Raw genomic sequence first — 21254 nt, forward strand, 5'->3', positions numbered from 1 at the left:
ACAATCCACGCGAAGCTGATGCACCTGCTTTAGAGAAGAATTTGATTTCAAATTCATCACAATCCCCTTCGCAGCTTAGCGCAAATTCAAAACCAGATGATAATGTTGCACGGCCACCTCCGATGCAAGAACCTGCTGACGTCGATGATAACTCGGAATCCCTATTCTGGTTTTTTTTTATATTAGCAATTTTCTTGGTAGGTTGTTGAAAATTTATACAGAGGGGAAGAAACTTGCTTACAATTCTCATGTTCTTCACATATTCTCGATTCGTATTCTCTCTTTAACGCTTCTATATCCATATTAAGTAGAAATATACAAAGTATTTCATTGTTTTTCTTTAATTTTTTGCTTGTTGATTAATGGACTTGGCTTTCTTTCATTCTTATTATGCTTTTTTTTCTCCCCTGCATTATAGATTATTCTAAGGCATTTTTAAAATATTATATCATATATAAATTATATTCGGTGTAAGTTTCTAAGTCCTTTTTAAAATAGTATCACATATCTAAGTTAAATTTAGTGTAATTTTCTAAGTCATTTTTAGAATATTATGTTCGTATCTAAGTTAAATTTAATGTAATTATGGCTTAATAAAGTATCAAAATACTATGAGAATGAAGGTTACCTATGTGTGGGTTAGAGCCCCTACTAACATTGGGAATTAATTGAATGCACTTTAACAATATTATTTGATTAATTGGCAAATTTGCCCACACTTAAAAAATAATAAATAATTATTTGATTTGGTTTAGTCATGGAATATATTTTCGGCTTATTAATTGAATCCATAAATTATCCACAAAAAGAAATATTAGTGTTAGTGTTTGTAATTTTGATATAATTAAAGATTAAAATGACAACATCCACCAGTATTTTTTTCATTTTACTTCAGTTTAGTACCATCATCCCTAACACCTAGTATCAATTAAAACTCAATTAAAAAATAACTAAATCTTAAATTGTTTTTTTTATACCGAAACAATTTTTAGTTATAAATTTTTTAAAATTTCAATTAAGTCTAGTGTAAAAATCGGAGGCGATAATGAGAATATATATTTTTTTAATTGAAGATGGCGAGATTAAAATATTGAATGAAAACCCATTTATTTTTAGAAAAATTAACCCAAACTTACTCACACCACCCCAACCACCCACACTCACGCCACCACCAAATCCGGAACACCATTTTATTAAATTTGAAATTAATTTTAATTTTTTGGGTTAAATAAGTTTTTGTTCACTAAATATCTCAAACTTCGTTTTTAATCTTTTAAATTATTTCTTTCAAAGAATAGTCTTCATAAAATTTTCCGTCCACACCTTTGATCTCTCATGTCAATGTTCGTTAATAGAAGTTGACATGGCACGTCACGCGGCAATGTCAGCATGGCCATATGTTGACGTGTCATGTCACGTGGCTAAGGTCAAACATTAGGGATGTCAATGGGGCGGGGCGGGGCCGGAGGATACATTTCCATCATAATCCCCGCCATCGAATCTATTCCCCATCCCCGCTACGGGGGGAGTTTGTCCCCCATCCCCGTCCCCGCGGATCCCCGCGGGTCCCCACGGATCCCCGTGCAGAGATTCATAGACATGATTATTATTATTTTTAAACCAAATTAACAGTAAAAGCTTCAAAAAGTAACCACGAGAAATTTATAAATTATTCCTTTACGATAAATATATTGTTTTAACAATATTTAATCTATAATATTGAGTGTCATGACCACCAAAATTTAAAACTTAAAATAAACTTGAAATAATCATTTCGATCTCACTCTTTTACTAACAATACATATATATTTTAAATTTGTATATAAGATTAATTATATGAAATGACAAATAGACTTATATAATAATTTAAAATTATATATATATATATATATATATATATATATATATATATATATATAATAAATTAAGGATATTTGGCTATTTTATGCGGGGCGGGGATTCCACGGGGCGGAGGATATTTACGCCATCCCCGTCCCCGAAGTCCTTCGGGGAGACTTTGTTCCCCATCCCCGTCCCCGCGGGGGAAAATTCCCCGTCTTTGGGGCCCCAAACGGGGAATCCCCACGGGGATCCCCGCTAACGGAGACAAGTTGACATCCCTATCAAACATGATACTTAACCCATAAAATTTCGTAGTTTATTGGTAGCTAAAATCGTAACTAATTTATAACAAATTTATTTTGTCTTTGGTCCGCAAAAATCAATGAATTAAAAGCTAGAATCCAAGTTTTTTCAAATTCCATTCATATGCTTTATTTTTTATTTATCTCTTGTGGCTTGTAGTATGATAAAAATGGGATTGATTACAAGCCACAAGGGATAAGTAAAAAATAAAGCATATGAATGAAATTTGACAAAACTTGGATTCTAGCTTTTAATTCATTGGTTTTGGCGGACCGGAGACAAAATAAATTTGCTACAAATTAGCTACGATTTTAGCTCCCGATTAGATATAAAATTTTATGGATTTAAGTATCATGTTTGACCTTAGACACGTGGCATGACACGCCAACATATGGTCAGGCTGACATTATCACTTGATGTGCCACATCAGCTTCTGTTAACGAACGTTGACAGGAGGGATCAAAAGTGTGGACGGAAAACTCTTAGGAGGATCATTCATTGAAGGAAATTTTTTGAGAAACTAAAAACGAAGTTTGAGATATTTAAAAGGAAAAAACTTATTTAACCCTAATTTCTTTTATCAAATACATTCTTAAATTTTTCTTTGTCCTTTTTTAGAATCCAACTTTCTCTTCCAATAAAATAAATTTGGAGTAAGGAAGAAATTTGATTTATTTGTTAGTTTGTTTTTGGAGTGGATTTTTTTTTGCTTTTAATGATTGAAAATTAAATAAATATGAGAAGAAAAAGGTGGGATAGAACAAAGATGAAAATTTATACTCTATAATAAAAGAGGAGAAAGAATTAAAAGAGATTGATTGATTATTTATAAAATGAATTTTGGATAGATATAAATAATATACAAAATATTTTTGTTTAAGATATTAGGGATAACTAACAATGAGCAGAGTTTGGATATGATATTGTACTATTCGTCTTAATATTCACTGTTTGAAAAAAGTCTTGTATCCAAACTCATATTCATGTGAGCATCAACATTCACACCCGTACCTATATTTTATGGATATCTCAATATCCATACCCGTATTTGTTTACCCGTCTTTGTAATAAAATTAAATCGATTAATTACAAAACATCATATAATTTTAAGTTTTTTGACAATATTAAAAAACAAGTATGGATATAATTGTTGAGTTAAACACTTTAATGTGTAATAGTTCAATAGTAATATATTTTAAAAAAATTGATAAACGAGTGTTTTTATATAATAATATAATTGACATTATATAAATATGTAGTGTAGGTATGGGGCGGGGTGGGCAGTAAGATACTCGTGCCCACACTCATACCCGCTTATTTCAATGAGTAATTGTTCGTGCTCGTACTAGTATCTATTTTGCAAGTTTTTTACCTACCAATTTAGGGCATTTTTACTGTTGTCCATTGGGTATGAGCCAAATTGTCATCCCTAGAGATAACAAAAGAGTAGCATCCTTATTGTTAGAAAGTTGGTTAGGATTGGTTAAAATAGTTAAGAAAGTTAGTTAGAACAACTAACTTCATAGCTTGTATAAATACATATTAATCATCCACATATTTTGCAATGAACTAATACAATCATTACAAGATTTTGTTCTAACTTTTTCTCATATGTTATGCTTAGTTCATTCAATATGGCATCATACGCTTAGCAATGAGCCTCTTTTGCTTCACCTTCATACTCTTCATTCTTGATTGAAGATCAAAGTTTCATAGAATCTTTATTACTTTGTTCATCCCTCTTTCAACTTCTTTGAAAGTCAAGTATCGCGCCAAGCTTCATAGAAGCTTCAATGGCATATCTAAAAAGCTCTCCTCAAGACTCATAATATGTTATTTGTCCTTCACAAGCTACTTTATTGCATTTTACAAATTTAGACTCACCAAACACAATTGCATTTAAGTTATCAATCAAACTTCGAGAAAATAACTTTCTACTTTTGAATTAGCAAGTAGAAGATGTTATCCTCTCTCACATACTCCAAAAATGGCAGTAAATCCTCATATCCCTCTTATGTTCAAAGCTGACAATGATAATATATCTAATATTGTTTTTGAAGATTATGAATCTTAGATTGTTCAAGTTCAAGCATTATTCACTTGGCTTTTGTCCATAATTTATGAAGTTGTGTTACCTCATGTCCTCTCATGAAAGCATGCTTATGAAGTTTGGGACAAGGTACATAAGCATTTTCTTTACCTTTCAAATCAACCCACTTAAAAAAAGGTTCACATCATTCACTACCTTCAAACTAGAATCCTCTTTCCAAGGAATGTGAACCATAGTCATGTCATTAGAGTAGATGTAGTATCCCTCTGACTTTTAACCCAAGAATTTCAAACAAATTGGGTAGAAGGAATTTTTTACCACATGATTCGCTCCAAAGAAAACCAGTTACGAGACTCCTTTATGGAGCAATGATTACCAAGCTCTTAGCAACCTTCAACATTAATACCATGGATGAAACTCTAGACTCAACCAACCATAGGATTATCTATATTGCGCTTAGATAAATAACTGTTCTCATCAAACATGGAGACATACAGGATGACCTAATAATCAAGGAATAAGGAGAGCCAAAAGAAGTAGAAGACACAAAGATCAACAAAATTTTGCAAACATGTTAGAATTTAGTCCAAGATATGGAGAATATCAAGAAAATCATCACAAGGGATGATGATGCTTATGGAAATGAATAGAATCACTTATGTGTCTTAGGATGTCTGCTTTGTTATTTTTGATACCTTGTTATTTCTTGTTTTCTGTATTATTTCAATTTTGTAACTTTCCCTTTGTACTTTGAATTCTCAACAATTTATTAATAAAGGAGTGATGTTTCTCCTCTTTAAATTATCACAATGCATCTTTATCCATCTTTTTTAATTTTGACAAAGGGGAAGAATTATTCTTTCAAGAGGAGTAGAGTACACTTTCTACTTAATTGAGCGGGAGTTTAATCACTCTAAATATATATTTGTTGTTTCATTTACCACCTCCCTGAGAAATGCGTTGTCATCAATGAAAATGGGGAGAATATGGAACCATGTCTTGCAGGTCATTGATCAAAGAAGCATTTTTTTAAGATAAACATGTTTTTGATGATGACAACTAGACCTTGAAGACAACAAATATAGTCAAGTATACAGTGGTTAAAGATGCAAGAAAATCAATAGGGTTTAATGAGCTTTGATCCTCTAATTATGGAATCTAAATGAAATATAACTCAAGTCTCATCTCAAATTAAAATTCAAGCAAGTGTGTATAAGATTGATGTATATGACAAGTCTTTAAGTGTGTGAAAGCTCGCCCTGACCAGTCTAGGTGAATAATATTGTACAAACATAAGGTCTTTCTTGTAAATTTATACGACTAATCACACACACACACACACGCTAAAATTATTTTTATAACTTATTTTTCTTAAGAAAATATTTCTAAATTTTTTTAAAGCTATGTCAGTTGAATCGGAAGTTGTTAGAAAAGTTATGGGCAATTTTTCATAATGTGCAATTGATTGGCTTCGTGCAAAAATGTGCTCTAAACATTTAGGACAATGTTTTATGAATGGAAATGACTATATATCTTTTCTTATCTTTTAAAACTTACCAAGTTATTATTTTTAGGCCAACCGATCGATTGGTGCATTATGCTAATCAATTGGCTCATAAATTTTGGCCATAAATTTTTCTTTTTTTGTCCTAACCTCTAGCATATAAATAGAAGTCCCATTCCCTCATATTTTTACAGCCAGAATCGTGAGCTCTGATACCTCACTCCTCACTATCTCTCTAAAAATATTTTTCTTACTTTCTCTCACTTAGAAGTTTAGCCATAATGCTCTCGAGAAAGGTCTTATACAAGTGAGTCATTGGTGTAACTCTGGAAGGGTAGTATTATAAATTCACCAAGGAATTTTTTTACCTTGGTTGAATAATTTATCCAATTAGGGATTGTTTATTTGGGCTCGAAGCTAAACCCATAAAAGCTTTGGTTTGGTAATTTAGTTACTAAGTCACTAGTTCGGTTTGAAGGCTTAACCCATTCAAAACCTTTTATCGGTTCAAGATTATCCCAATATAAAATATCAAGTTGGTTCGTGGTTATCCTGTGTAAAACCTTGGTTTGGTTCGTAAGCTCAGTATGGTTTAAAAACTTACTAAAGTTGGAGATAAGCCTAGTATAAAATCTCATAGGTCTGGGGTCATCTTAGTTTAAAACCTCGGTTCGATTCGTAAGTTCATCCCAATTTAAAAGCTTGTTAAGGTTAGAGATAAGCCCGATATAAAATATCATATGTTTGTGGTCATCCCGGTATAAAACCTTGGTTCAGTTCCTGAGCTCAACCCAGTGTTAAAATATCTCATTGGTTTAAGATAAACTTGTGTATAATCTCAGTTCAACTAAGGGACTAACCGCTTCAAGTTGTTGTTTGGAAATAAAACTAACCACTTCAATCCTTCATTTGGAAGAAAGACTAACCACTTTTCTCCGTTGTTTGTTGCTTGGATGGAAGTTAGCCAGAAGCTTTATTTTTCTTGTATAAGGGGGTTCAAGAGTTCAAACTACCAAAAGCCTTTAAGTTTCTTAGATACTCTGAAGATCAAATCTTGAGAACAATACTAAGTCTTCTTTACTGAACCTATATAGTTCCTTATGTCTTATATCTTCCCTTAATTTTTACTTTATGCATTTTATTCTTTATTTCTGCTGATGATTTCTGAAGTATTTTAAAATGCTTTTAAACTTTCAAAATTATATATAAATTTTTTGAAACTACCATTTTTTTGAAAGACACAATTCACCCCTCATGTGTATGGAGTCACATGTCCAACATCCCCTACACACAACTGTCATACCCCAAAATTTACCCGGTGTAATTCCAATTTTAATTTATTAAGGGTGTTAAAAATTAAGAGCCATAGGGTTTAATACACCTATTATTAAACTCGCTCTCTTATAAAATGCCCGTATAAATTGGTGGAGGTGTGAACATCAAATATTTGAGGTCCAATTTATTTTGGCCCATGTGTTTCTAGTCATTTACTCATTTTTATTACAAATTTTTCATTCTTCTATTAAATAATATTACTATTATTAATAACTATTTGGATTATTATTGATAGAATTATTATATAATTTTGTTTCTAAAAAAATAGGAGTTCAATTATATTAAGACTAATCATTCTTATTAGGGTTTTATTAATTTTAATTATTAATATTATTAGTTGATTAGTTTGTTTTTTACTGATTAACTAATTAATTGAAGCTTTTTGGTTTTTTGTTGTTGTCGTGTTGTTGGGCCAGATGGAGTCAATGGGCCTTATGGGTCATCAGGGGTCGGACCGGGTCAAACCCAACCCGGTTCCTATTCACCTTCTCTCCCAAACGAAACCCTAAACTTGCGCCTCCAGCCAATGGCGCGGCCCACCTTCTCTGCACCACACAAACCCTAAATCCAAATTATCCAGGCCCAAGATTCAATCAAATCTTCAAACTCAATCAAATCTCAGAAAACGAAATCAAACAATAACATAAATCAAATCTTAACAAATTGAATCAAATAATTTTATTTAATCAAACAATGATTTACAATTTACAACAAAAATCAAATCCGGACTAAATATTGAATCAAAATCAAAACCTAAATAATCTAATCTAACTATTCCTAAATTAAAATCTAACCTAGCCTAAGCAAAAAGAAGTAAACAGAAGAGGGGTTCGGAGGAATTTGCAGAGAAAACCCTGAAAGGATCTTGTGCCGCCGCGAACGCCACAAGCCCTAAGAGCCTCGTTGTCGTCTTGACCTGCAAAACACACACACAGAGGGAGAGATTAGAGAAGGAGTGGAGCTTACACGTTCCAGAAATTCAAGAAATCAAGGTAACTAACTCTTGAACTTAGCTTAGGTTTCATTGATTGTATGTTTGTATGTTGTGTGTTTGTGAATCCGGGTCGATTTGGGGGTTAGGGTTTTGTTTTTTATGTCGTTTTCTGGGTTTTGACATGAAGATGGTGATGGGGAAGATGAAGATCTTAAGGATCTTCATCTGGGTTTACGCTTTTGGGGAGTCTGGGTTTATGGGGTTCGAAGGTTCGAGTTCTCCGGTTGAAGATCAACCGGGAACTGGGTTTCTTATGGTGGTTTGAGGGTGGTTTACGGCGGAGGGGTGGGTGGTTTGCGGTGGGATTCATAGTTTTTGATCGTACCTGGTCAGAAGAATCGTCAAGGCAGCAGAATCTGGCTTGGAGAGCAAGATGGGGGGGTACCTGCAAGGTTCTCCGATGCTTAAGTTAGTAGCTATCAGAGAATGAGGGTTGAGAGTGAATAGAATAGAATACCTGACCCTCTGGGGAGAGAGGGTATTTATAGCCCCCAGCGCTGGGCCAAGGTTTCCTAATTGGGCCAAATCTAATTGGAGGCCCACGTGCTAGGAAACTGCCAGAACGTCCTTGTGCTAGGGCTGAGTCAGCAGGTGACCCACGTTCTGGATGATCATAGCGTAGGGTTCGGAGGTGGTTGACCGAATCTCCCGCTGCGTGATGCGTGGTCTTCGCGCGTGGATAACTCCTTGACGGTTACCCAGTAAATGGGCCCAATGAATTGGGCCTGCTCGGCTAGTGAGAGGAGCTGGGCCTGCTCGGCCCAGGCCAGAACAGGAGCCCCCCAAGTCATTAGTCTTGTGAGAGTGATGACTTTAGCCAAGAGGCTGGCCGAGCAAGAGTACGGATGTTGGTCGTCAACTGGGATCTCGTCGTACGACTAAGTCTGCGGGGGAAGAGGTTGCTGCTGGGTATAAGAGCCAAGGGTGGTCGGATGGTGTCCTCGAAGACTAGTCGAGGAGACGGCTGTCCCTTGGTTTCCTCTTGATATGCTTGGTTGCTTCTTGTCAGAGTGTGGCTGACAGGTGGCAATTGTGGAGACTGTCATCATTGCAGCGCCGTTTTTAGGCATAAATGCAGACTGCGCCGTTTGGGTTTCCAAAGTTGTTTCGTGACGTGGCATCTTTTCGTGGATGGAGCTGCCTTGGGGGTGTAATCATTGATGGCGTCTCCTAGGCTGCCTAGGCTATCATGACACCCTTTGGCCTCCTTTCCCTATATAAAGAGCGAGAAGGCCATTCATTCGTCACTTAACATTTTGCAAACTTACAAGACTCGCTCACAGCTCTCCTCTTCGTCTCGCACATCTTTCCTCCGCTACTTCAAGTAAGTTCCTCGTCTCCTCCTTGCTTTTATTTAAGTTTTATGTTTTAGCTTCGAGTGCGGCGGGCAGGATTGATGAGTGTGTCGAGCAAGCTTCATGAGTTTGCCGAGTAGTCATAGGAGATCGTTATTTCTTTCATGCGTTTGCCGAGTAAGATTTGAGTGAGCAGGACAGGAATAGCTGAATTAGACGTCCAGGCTTTAGATTTAGTAAAGAATAATTTGCATGAGACGAGCGAAGGAGACGACATGCCTCAGTTAGGGTGTGAGTTTGCCGGAGAGCTAGATGCACCTGCCGTCCATCGCTGTACGTGGCGACTTTACTTTGCAGGTGCTTCTAATTTGGTTCGTCGGTATCCGAGGGGGGGTGGAATTCTTTCCTTGTCTCTTTTCCTCGCCCTTTCACTTGACTTGCGGTGGAAGGGTGGATTTGACCAGTCGAATTCACTGTTTCCTCTGCTTTTCAGGTAAATGGCCGACGAGAACAAAGACGATGTCGTCTTCGACATATCAGACGGGGATGAAGCTGTTGGTTGCTCGCAGGACGAGGGTGTTCCCGTCGTCGAGACTTCCCCGAGGAAACTTGAGGAATGGGTGGCCGTTGCTCCGAGGACGATTGCGTCGCGCTTCTTGAGTCGTCCTAAAGAAGCCTTTAACGTCATCGAGGACCTTGACCAGGACGAGGAGCCTTCTTGGGGCGCCTTCGTGCCTAAATCTCATCAGAGGATCTGCTCGCAATTCCCTGGTCCCCGTTTCGCAATGTATGAGTTCGTCTTTAAGGAGGCTGGTCTCCGTCTTCCCTTCACTCATTTGCAACGGAGTGTCTTCAGTTGGTTGCGCCTGTGCCCGTCTCAGCTTCATCCCAACGCTTTAGCGTTCTTAAGAGCCTTCGAAGTCGTATGTGGGTACTTGGAGGTCGAAGCGACCCTGCCTCTTTTCTTCAGAGTGTTTCATTTGCAGAGGTTGCGCGATCCGGACGGCAAGTGGAGTTGGGTGTCCTTTAAGCAGCCGAAGAAGCTGTTCGCCATTTACCAGGACTCTATCAAGCATTTCAAGAGTCGGTATTTTATAATTAAGCCGCTCACTCCTGAGGCCGAGAATCATTTGTTCGAGGAACGCGAGTATATTGAGGATGGGGTGAAGAGAGTGGGCCCAGCTGCTCGGTTCCCGTTGGAGTGGCAGCCTGACCATTTCGAGCATGGGACCGACTATTACATCTTCCGGGACGAGGATCTCAATGAGCGCGATACGGGGGGGTATCAGCGGCTCGCTTCTTTCGTGGACGGGTTTAGACCGGCAGTATGTACATATCCCAACGGGGATCTCTTAGTCGAGGAAGATGGAGGTCCTATGCTGGAGCCTCGGCATATCAACACAAAAGCCATCCTCGAGTGTGGGAGTTACGGGGATGCGATAATTTTGTTAGGTGAGATAACTATTTCTTGTTCGAATAATATCCTTTCGGTTCTAACTCTTTATTTTGCAGGAAAAATGGCCGACCTGCATGACAAGACTGTGAAGATGAGGGCAAAGACCAAGGGGCCCGTCAAGCTGACCGTGAAGCGATCGCGGGTCGAGGAGGTCAAGGCGGCTGCTGCGGGTGCGCCTGACGGTGGCTCCCCTTCGTCGGTTGGGACGACTTCGGGAAGTTCTCCGGCTAGGAAAAAACAAAAGAACGAGGGGACTCCCGAACTTCGCCCCCTTATCAATGACAACCCGTCCGAGGAGGACATTGTGCTTCCCTCATGTACTCTGCACAGGGGGATCTTCTCAAAGAGAAATGTGCTGCTGGAGCGCGAGGAGGTGAGGCATATAGTCAGGCGTGATCGGGCGGCCCGGGATAAGGACTTGTCCGAGGATCTTGAAGGGATGATGAGGGTGGCCGCCCTGGCCTTGGCCCTCAATGCCTAAAGGGTCTGCCCTCAGAAGGACTATGATGCTCTGCAGACCAAATATGATGAGCTGGAGCATGAGTTTGAACAGTACAAGGATAAGTATGAGGTTCAGAGCGGCATCGTCGAAGACCTCTGCAAAGAGCAGAACAAAGTCAGGGCTTTGGAGGCTGAGGGAGAAAGGCTCCGTGAGCGAATTGCTGAGTTAGAGAGGTCTCATCTCCCTGCTGCCGAGGAGGATGAAGACGAGAAACCCTTGGTGACCCGCTCCCAGCTTCTGGGCAAGGTGAGGGAGCTGGAGGTCGACTGTGTCGCTACTCTGGGGGTTGGATTTAAAGCCGCAGTGGATCAGCTGAAAGTCCTCAATCCGCGCTTGGTGACGAAGGGCATCGGTCCGTACAATAAGATTGTGGACGGACGGATTGAGTCAAATCCGGAGTTCGAAGACTGGGAAGATGAGCAGGAGCCCCAGGGTGAGGACGGCGGTGCCGAGGAGGAGGATGGTGATGTCTAACCAGTTTCTTGATAGTGGCCTGCGTGCCCACCGTTTTGTGGCCTGCGTGCCAATGTTTTGTGGCCTGCGTGCCAAAGTAGTTAGTTGGGCGATGCCCGGATAATTTTTGTAATATTTGGATATCCCCGGCCAGTTTGGTCGGTTTTTAATATTGTTCTGCGTTTTATGCTTCAATGTTTATTTGTGCTTATCTGATTTTATCGTTGGATATTTATGCTTGTGCTCGGCCGAGGTTTATGGCCCGGGCGTGTGGGGAACGGTCCGGGTGCGCAGAGCAGGTGTACGCTATAAGCGAGCTCGAGGCCGCGGTCGGGGCCAGGTGCTCGCGGCGTGAACGATCCCATCGCGAGCTGGGGTTCTTCCGTGCAGGTACTTCCGCGGAGGGTCTGTGTGTAAGGCCCGCCGCGTAGTCGACTTTGCCTCCTGATAGGGGTTATCCGACTGAAGCTGTCGTGGAGCATACGCGTGTGGACCTCCGTTTTTTAATCCCGGGCCATACCTCTGTTCGGTAGAGATACGTGAACTGACTCTTTTTTATCGCTTAATGCTTTCGCATTTTTGAAAATTCACAGAGTCGCCACCGACCTTTTATTTTATCCAATTAAGGAAAGGTTTATAAAAGAAACAGAAAAAAGACCTTTAAGAAATTCTGGGTAAGGGGGTAGGTTATACAAAGGGAAGGTGTTAGCACCCTTTGTATCCATGGTTATCCATGGGCTCTTAAGTTTGCTTAGCTCACTTGTTTTTCGATCACTTTTCAATTGCTCTGAAATTGCTCATATGTGGTTTCAAATACTTTTGTAAATTGAATTTTGTAATGATCCGTGTGTGGATGTATACAAAATGCTTGTTTATCTTTCGAAAGATGTTTTGAAAAGAACGTTAACTTTGTAATAACCCGTGTTTGGATGTATACAAAGTATTGTCTTTTTTGAAAGTGCTGTTTTGAAAAACAACAGTGTATGAGAATTTTGTTTGTTTTGATTTGAGCAAGCAAACTAGGAGGTCTACCCTGAGTTGTAAGGTCTTTATCCTTATTTCCTTTAAAAATCTATCCTTTCACCGGATATAAACGCAAGGTTCGATTTTGTACTCAAAATAGTAGAATTTTGACTTTGATTTTGAAAAGAATGAGAAGGGATTTACCTTAAGAGGTGCAAGTGTGATTGTGTTTGTATTCAGATATTTTATCTTTGAAGTTAGTGATCTAACGGTTCAATTTTATCTTTGACATACACGCAGTTTATATTTGCTGGAAATTAAAATGCGGAAATGTAAAGTGCGGAAAGTAAATCTACGCTATTACATCGATTGTGCAGGAAATGTAAACTAGCCTGTTTACATGAATTTGACATCCTATACATTTATCTAGGAATTTAAATTGCAAGAAAAATAAAAGGCATATTTTTGGATTTTTTATGATTGATTTTAATTATAATTAATGCATGATTAATTAAATTAAAATGAAGAAAAAAGATGAAAATAGATTTAAACCTAGAAATTAAGTTTAAAATATGTACAAAATATTTGTCAATTAATTTTAAAACAAAAACTAATTTTTTTGGAATTTTTTGGAATTGATTTGAAATTGATTAAGCTAATTAATACATAATTATACAAATAACTAAAACTTAAAGAGAAAATTATTCAAAATATGTACAAAATTATCTTATAGTATATAAACAATATTTAACATAAAGAACAATTTTTTTTATGATTTTTTGATTGGTTAGAATAATTAAAAAGCAAATATATAAATATATACTAATTAATTATGCAAAATATTGAAATTTTGAAGAAAAATAAAATATTTTTATTTCAGAAAATAATATATTATTTTAGAAGTCTAAAAATATTTTTTGTGTATTTTTTGGATTTTTAAAACTATTTTAAATTAATTTAACAAAGAAATTAAAATAAAAAATAGAAAATAAAAGGATACTGATCAGGTGTGGTTGGATTGAGAGTCCATGGTATAGGGCTGCTTGTCTGATGCGTTGGATGAGCTGGCAAGTGGATCAGAAGGCCCAGATGGTGAGGGACCATGGCACGTGACGTACCTGAAAAACACTGAATCCAAAATTAATTTAAAAAAACACGCGCGCGCCCTCCATCCAATCAGAGGACGCCACGCATCATCTTCTTCTTCAGGATAGAGTTTTTACACCTTTCATTTGCAGGTGGTGTAGAAACTCTGACCTTTTACACCTGTTGGAAATAGCGAATACAAGCAAACAACAACATAAATTTGGCGCGATGCCACCATTTAATTCGTCTTGTTCATGCGAGTTCAATGATACTATTTAGAGTTCAGAATTTTGCATGGGTCGTAAAACCCCAAATCTAAAGGTTCGAACCCTAAAATGGTGATCCTTCGTACAAGCCTCCAAACTTCAATTAAGTTTCCAGAAACGATTAGGACCTCAAACCAAACACAAATGTATGTCTACATCTTGCTAAATATGCATGGATTATGAGATATAAGTTAGTTTTATTTTGAACAAACTATGACCTGTATAGCTCGATTCAGTGAGGTTTAAGACTTGCAATTGATTGGAATAGCTTCAGTGAAGCTCAGAGATGATTTTTGAATGCTTAGTTTGTATTGAAATTGACTGAAATTAAAAACTCGAATTTGAATTTTCTTTGAAATTTTTCAAGTTGTTACAAGTGTATTATGAGCAAGGCTTTGTTTCTGATTCGTGTCTCTTTTGTTACTGAAGCATGCTAGCCTATTTATAAGCATTGAGTGCTTAGAATTGAAGCTAAGAAGCATCTAGTTGCCTTTGTGGAATTCTTGCATTTTTTATATTAAAAAAGCTTTGAATTATTGACCAAGTCTTCTTGTCTTCAATGCACCTGCCTTGCTCTTCAATTCTCTGCAGAAAGATGAAGATTCCTTGGGTGAGTCATGCTTGGAAATCAAGCTACCCATTATCCATCCATTTTCCTTTTAATTTAATCTTAAAATAAGATAAAATTATGCCAAAAATGGATAAAAAAGGTGTGGGCCTTGTCTTGGTCGTGGGAGGCCCATAATAACATGGCAAAGATGTTTGAACCATGAAAACTTGGCCCCATTTGGAAAAAATGCATTTTTGAGCAATGTTGGTTTCATGCATTTTCCCAAAATTTAGCCAACTTCAACAAGGTGTAAATCCATCAATTTTTGTCATATGAAGGAGATCTTGCACTTTTTGGAAACCTCAAAGAGTCCTCTAACCAATGCCTTTGGTCTCATGTCAAAATGATTTTTGATGCTCCTTGTGTGTCCTTTTGAAAAAAGTGTCTTTTTGTTGACTTTGAAAATGACCTGTAATGTCTTTGGTCATATTTTCAAATGGTGAATCTAATGACCATGGGATCAATGGCATTTGAAAGATAATTCAATTTCCTTCAAAATGAGCTTTGGTTTGAATTTTTTGGATGAAGGATGAGAGAGTTATGATCAGTCAAAGTTGAGTTGACTTTTCAGGCAAAAACCCTAATTTTGAATCTTAGGGTTTTGTTGATTTTTGATCTTTCCTTGATGAATTATGATCATCCAATGATCAAATGATGAATCCTTTGACAAAATATGGACTTTGACAAAAAATTTCATTTTTGACTGTCTGTTGACTTTTTTGGTCAAACGGGTCGTCTGTTGACTGTTTGAGCTGCTGACGGTGCGTCTGAGTGAATTGAAGTTTGAAAATTTGTATGATGGTACTTTGAGATATATGGATGTGTATGAAATCCATTTGAGCTCTCAAAAACTTGTTTCTCCTGTAAAAAACAAGAAAACCCTAGTCAGGGACTGTTTATGTAGGAGACAGTTAAGCGTACCTGATTTTTGTGCAGTGTTGAGTCTCTGCTAATCGCGTGATATTCAGAAGACTTCTAGAACAAAAATCTTGGAATTTTGAATTGTGAAAGATTGATTTGATTGATGGTACAAAACACTGAGAATTGTACTGCCAGCAGTTTAGCTGTCGACTGACTGTTCAGGTAGCAGTTAGAGTGAAAAATCAAAAGTCAAAGTTAATTTTCTTTTTTGTTGTTTTTGTTTTATGAAAAATGAAAGTTTATTTACATGACTTGTTAGAAAAAACACAGACATAATAAATAACTATTATTTACTGTTACCAGTACAGTCTGAGTTTCCTGATTCTGCGCCTGCAAAAAAAAGATTTAACTTTGTACCAATTGTGTCAGTACTATTTATCTGTAAATAAATAAATAGCATGTGTGAAGTAATAAACAGTATTTGGCGTAAGAATAAATTCAACTGCAAGCCAAATTACTGTATAAGAAAAATTCTAAAAACTAAGTATTTCATATGTCAGGATATTTGTTGAAATAAAAATCCATGATTATATGAGACTCTTAATTTTCAGATTGGAGTTTTCTTGAAAAAAAGATGCGGGCAAATTTTGGGGTATAACAACGCGCTTGTACCATGGCGCGAGTCCTTGCCCAGTCTTTCCTCGCGTTCGCTACGAGCGGCCGGGTAGCGTTAGGTTGTTTCTAACTGTAGTAGCGTCTGAGTTTTTCAGCGTTCCAAGGTCGAGCAAGTTTTTCGCCGAGAAGGTTTTCGAGGTAATATGCACCGTTTTCGGTTTTATCGTAGACTCGGTACGGACCTTCCCAGTTCGGGGCTAGTTTGCCCTCGCGCGAATCTTTCATGTTTCTGCGGAGAACCAAGTCTCCGATTTCGAATCTGCGTTTGATAACTTTAGTGCTATGGCGTAAGGCTATCTGTTGTTTCAGTTTCGCTTCTCGGAGGGAGGATCCTGTTCGGATTTCCTCGACCATGTCGAGCTCTTCTCTCATAGCTTCATCATTGAGTTCCTCCTCGAGAGGTGACTCAGTTCGACGAGATGGTTCTCGGATCTCCACAGGGATCACGACTTCGGTGCCATAGGTTAACCTGAACGGTGTTTCGCCTGTGGTCGAGTGTGGGGTCGTCCTGTACGCCCAGAGGACGCTGTGTAACTCTTCGACCCAAGCCTTTTTCGCCTCGCCCAACCTTCTCTTTAGTCCACGGAGAATGACCCGGTTGGCGGCTTCAGCTTGTCCGTTCGTTTGAGGGTGTTCGACTGAAGTGAAGTGCTGTTTCGTCCCGAGTTTGGTTACGAACTCTTGGAATTTTTTGTCCGTGAACTGGGTGCCGTTATCGGTTATGATCGCCTGTGGCACCCCAAACCGAGCGAGTATGTTCCGCTTATAAAAGCGGAGTACGTTTTGGGACGTGATTTTGGCGAGCGCTTCGGCTTCTATCCATTTCGTAAAGTAATCCACAGCGACCACTAGGTATTTATTTTGGTAAGACCCGACCGGGAAAGGTCCGAGGAGGTCCATTCCCCATGTGGAGAAAGGCCAAGGCGAGGAGAGAGATTTGAGCTTGTTCGGGGGCGCCAGGTGCATGTCGGCGTGTCGCTGACATTTATCGCATTTCTGGACGTATTCTTTGGCATCTTGCTGCATGGTCGGCCAATAGTAGCCGGCTCTGAGGGCTTTCCTCGCCAGTGATCGTCCGCCGAGGTGTTGGCCGTTGATTCCTTCGTGAAGCTCTTGGAGTACCTCAAGTGCTTGCGAAGCGTCGACGCATTTGAGGAGAGGGATGGAGAAGCCTCGTCGGTACAGTTTGTTTTCGATGATAGTATACGAACAGGCTCGTCTTTTAATCGCTGAAGCTTCCTTTGCCTCAGCGGGAAGTTCGTCTTTCGTGAGGAAGTTATACACTGGGGTCATCCAGCAATGGTCGTCCCCGATAGTGAATATTTGTAGAGCCCGCGCGTTTTCGCCTATGCTTGGCCTGGGTAGGATTTCTTGGATGACCGACTTGTTTCCTCCTTTCTTTCTTGTGCTCGCAAGTTTGGATAATATGTCGGCGCGCGAGTTGTGTTCTCGGGGGATATGCTCGACTTCTGCTTTGATGAATTTTTTCATCTTATCCTTGACGAGCGTGAGGTACTCGGCGAGTACGTTGTTTTTGGCTTGGTAATCGCCGCTGATGTGGGATGCGACGAGTTGGGAGTCTGTGTAGATCTTGACCTCACGTGCGCCCACATCCTCGGCAAGTCTCAGGCCTGCAAGGAGGACTTCATATTCGGCCTGGTTGTTCGACGTGTTGAAAGATAGGACTAAAGATACTTCGATGATGAGTCCTTCGTCGTTTTCTAAGATAATTCCTGCCCCGCTTCCTGAATTGCTTGAGGCGCCATCTACGTAAATGGTCCATTTGTTCCTGGTTGGATCCGGGGAGTCGGCCATCGAGGTCATCTCTGCTACGAAGTCTGCTAAGGCCTGAGCTTTCAATGCCTTCCTGTTTTCGTACTGTATGTCGAACTCCGATAGCTCGAGGGACCACCTCAGCATTCTGCCGGCCATATCTGGTCGGCTGAGGAGCTGCTTGATGGGTTGATCTGTTCGGACGAAGATGGTGTGGGCGAGGAAATAGTACCGCAGCCTTCTGGCCGCTATTACTAGGGCCATGGCGACTTTCTCGATCTGTTGGTATCGCACCTCGAGCCCTTGCAGGGCTTTGCTGGTGAAATATACGGGTTTTTGCCTGTTTTCGTTTTCTCGGATCAGAGCCGCGCTGACTGCCTCGTTTGAAACGGCTAAATACAGATATAGGGGCTCGTTGTTATCGGGTCGAGAAAGGACGGGCGGTTTGGAGAGCACTTGTTTGAGGTGTGAAAGTGCTCGTTCGCATTCTTCGGACCATTCAAAGGTCGCTTCTTTTCGTAGCAGTTTAAAGAAAGGGAGTGCGTGTTGGGCGGATTTCGCGACGAAACGCGATAGTGCGGTGAGCATCCCGTTCAAGACTTGGATGGATTTTTTATTGTTAGGAGTGGGTAGTTCGGAGAATGCTCGGCATTTATCCGGGTTGGCTTCTATTCCTCGTTCGGTCAAATAGAAACCGAGGAATTTTCCTGCTCGGACGCCGAAGGTGCACTTCTCCGGGTTGAAGCGCATCTTGCAGGATCTGGCCCGCTCGAACACCCGCTCGAGATGGGAGGTGTGGTTGGCGTCCTCTCGAGATTTGACGATCATGTCGTCCATATATACCTCGAGGGTGTCGCCGATCTCTCCTCGGAACACTTTGTTCATCATCCGTTGATACGTGGACCCAGCGTTTTTGAGGCCGAAGGGCATTACGTTGTAGTAATAGTTGCCCGACTCTGTCATAAACGCTGTGCACTGCTTGTCGCTCCTCGCCATGGGGATCTGGTTGTAACCTGAATAAGCATCCATAAAAGACAATAGTTTATAGCCGGCCGAGTTGTCGACCAGTCTATCAATGTTAGGTAAAGGATAGGCGTCTTTTGGACATGCCCGGTTAAGATCGGTATAATCAACACACATTCTCCATTTTCCATTAGATTTCTTAACAAGTACAACGTTTGAGAGCCAATTTGAATATTTGGCCTCGGAAATAAAATTTGCCTCTAGGAGGTCTTTTACAGCTTTCTCGGCAGCCTCCGCTTTCTCGGGAGACTGCCGACGCCTACGTTGAACTACGGCCTTCGCGGCTGGATTGATGGAGAGGTGGTGGCAGGCGACCTCGGGGTCGAGTCCGGGCATTTCTGCGGCGCTCCAGGCGAACAAGTCTGCATTGGCTCGAAGGCAGGCCATGAGCTGCTTCCTTGGTAGATCTGGGATGCCCTTGCCGATCTTTACCGCTTTATCGGGGTTGTCGCCCAAGGGGACCAGCTCGAAATCTCCGTCGGGGATAGGTCGGACGGGATGAGTTGCCTTTGATTGCGTTTCTTCCCCGATCTTCAGTTCTTCCTCTGTAAACCGTGCATCAAGGTCGACTGAGCTGACGTTGGTTGTCTGATGCTGGTCTTCTCGAGGATGTTTGTCTTCGGCTCTTGGCTTTTTGTTGGAGTTGGTTGAAGGGCGATCAGTTCTAGTCCCTTGACGGAGGCGTCAAAGATTCTCCTGGCAGCTTCGATATCGGCGTTGATGGTGGCCACTCGTCCCGTCCTCGTGTAAAACTTCATCTTTAGGTGGACAGTGGAGGGCACGGCGGTTAGCTCGGCTAGAGTAAGGCGCCCGATAATGCAATTGTACAGGGTTTTGCAGTTGATCACCAAGAATATGGTTTTGACTTGCCTGGAGGCTTCCCCTTCTCCGAAGGTGACAATCAGCTCGACGTAACCCCATGGTTTGGTGGTAGCTCCGTTGAAACCTTGGAGGTCCGAACCCACATAGGGAGTGAGATGTGAGTCGTCCAGCTGGAGTGTCTGGAAGAGGTGGGAGTACATGATGTCGACCGAGCTGCCTTCGTCGACCAGGACCCGTCGGACGTCGAAATTAGCCATTCTAGCTCGGACGAGCAGGGGGATTGTGGCGTTTGGAGCTCCGCCGGGCAGTTCTTCCAGGTAGAAAGTGATTGGTTCTGACTTTCCCCGGAACTTCCGCAGCGTAGGGCCGAGGTCCGCGTTGGCGCTGATCAACTCATCGAACTTTCTCTTGACTGAATTGATGGTGAGGGAGCCTGGATCCCCGCCGTTGGAGACGACCATGGTGAATGGGAAATTTTCCCATTTGCTGAGTGCGGTGAGGATTCCGGCTGATGGCATGAAATCCTCTGGGCGAGTGACGGACAGTGCTACTTGTAGGGGCCTGTTATCCGGTGAATTCCCTTTGTCAGAGTTTCTGTGGTCGTCCCTTCGGGAAGGTTCCCCTTTCTTTGTGTATCTCGAAAGGCGACCCTCCTTGATCAGTGTTTCAATGGCATCTTTGAGATGGATGCATTCCTCGGTCAGATGGCCGTGACTTTTATGGTATTTGCAATACTTTGATTTGTCGGTTCCCGGCCTTGCGGGGTTCGACTTCGGGGGCCTGATGTTTGATTTCTTGAAGTAGGTGTTTTGGCATTCGGCCAGGATCCTCTCCCGCGAGGTGTTCAGAGGGGTGTAGTCATTGAAGCGACCAGATGGTCCTCGGCGCTCTTTGATGTCGAGAGATCTGTCGTCTTTCCTTTTTTCACGCCCTCTCTTCGAGCCTGGGTGCTCATAATTTGAACTGCGAGCGGCGTCACTGCCTCGCGAGGCTTTGATGGCAGCAGCCTCTCCTTCCTCGAACGCGATGAAAGCTTGAGCTTTGCGAAGGAGGGCGTTCATGGAGTGGACCTTTTCAATCTTGATGGCCTTCTTAAAGTCACTGCCGGGGAGAAGTCCTCGTTCTAAGAGGTATCTCTTCATGTAGTCTTCTGTTTGTACTTGGACGGCCTCCTTGTTGAACCTGTCGAGGTAATCCCGAAGAGGTTCGTTGGGCCCTTGTATCACGGCCTCGAGATTGGCCTCTGATTTTGGTTGTCGTCAGGAGGCTGTGAAGTGGCTCAAGAAGAGTTCCTTGAGGTCGGTCCAGGAATGGATGGAGTTGGGGCGGAGGTTTCTGTACCAAGTCATCGCTCCCTTCCTGAAGGTGGTCGGGAAGATGCGGCACTTGATAGAGCCCTTGACGACGTGGTAGTCCATGACCGCTTCGATGCTCCGAATAT

The sequence above is a fragment of the Vicia villosa genome, linkage group LG1, assembly GCF_029867415.1.
Source record: "Vicia villosa cultivar HV-30 ecotype Madison, WI linkage group LG1, Vvil1.0, whole genome shotgun sequence".
In the NCBI taxonomy this organism is placed as follows: Eukaryota; Viridiplantae; Streptophyta; class Magnoliopsida; order Fabales; family Fabaceae; genus Vicia; species Vicia villosa.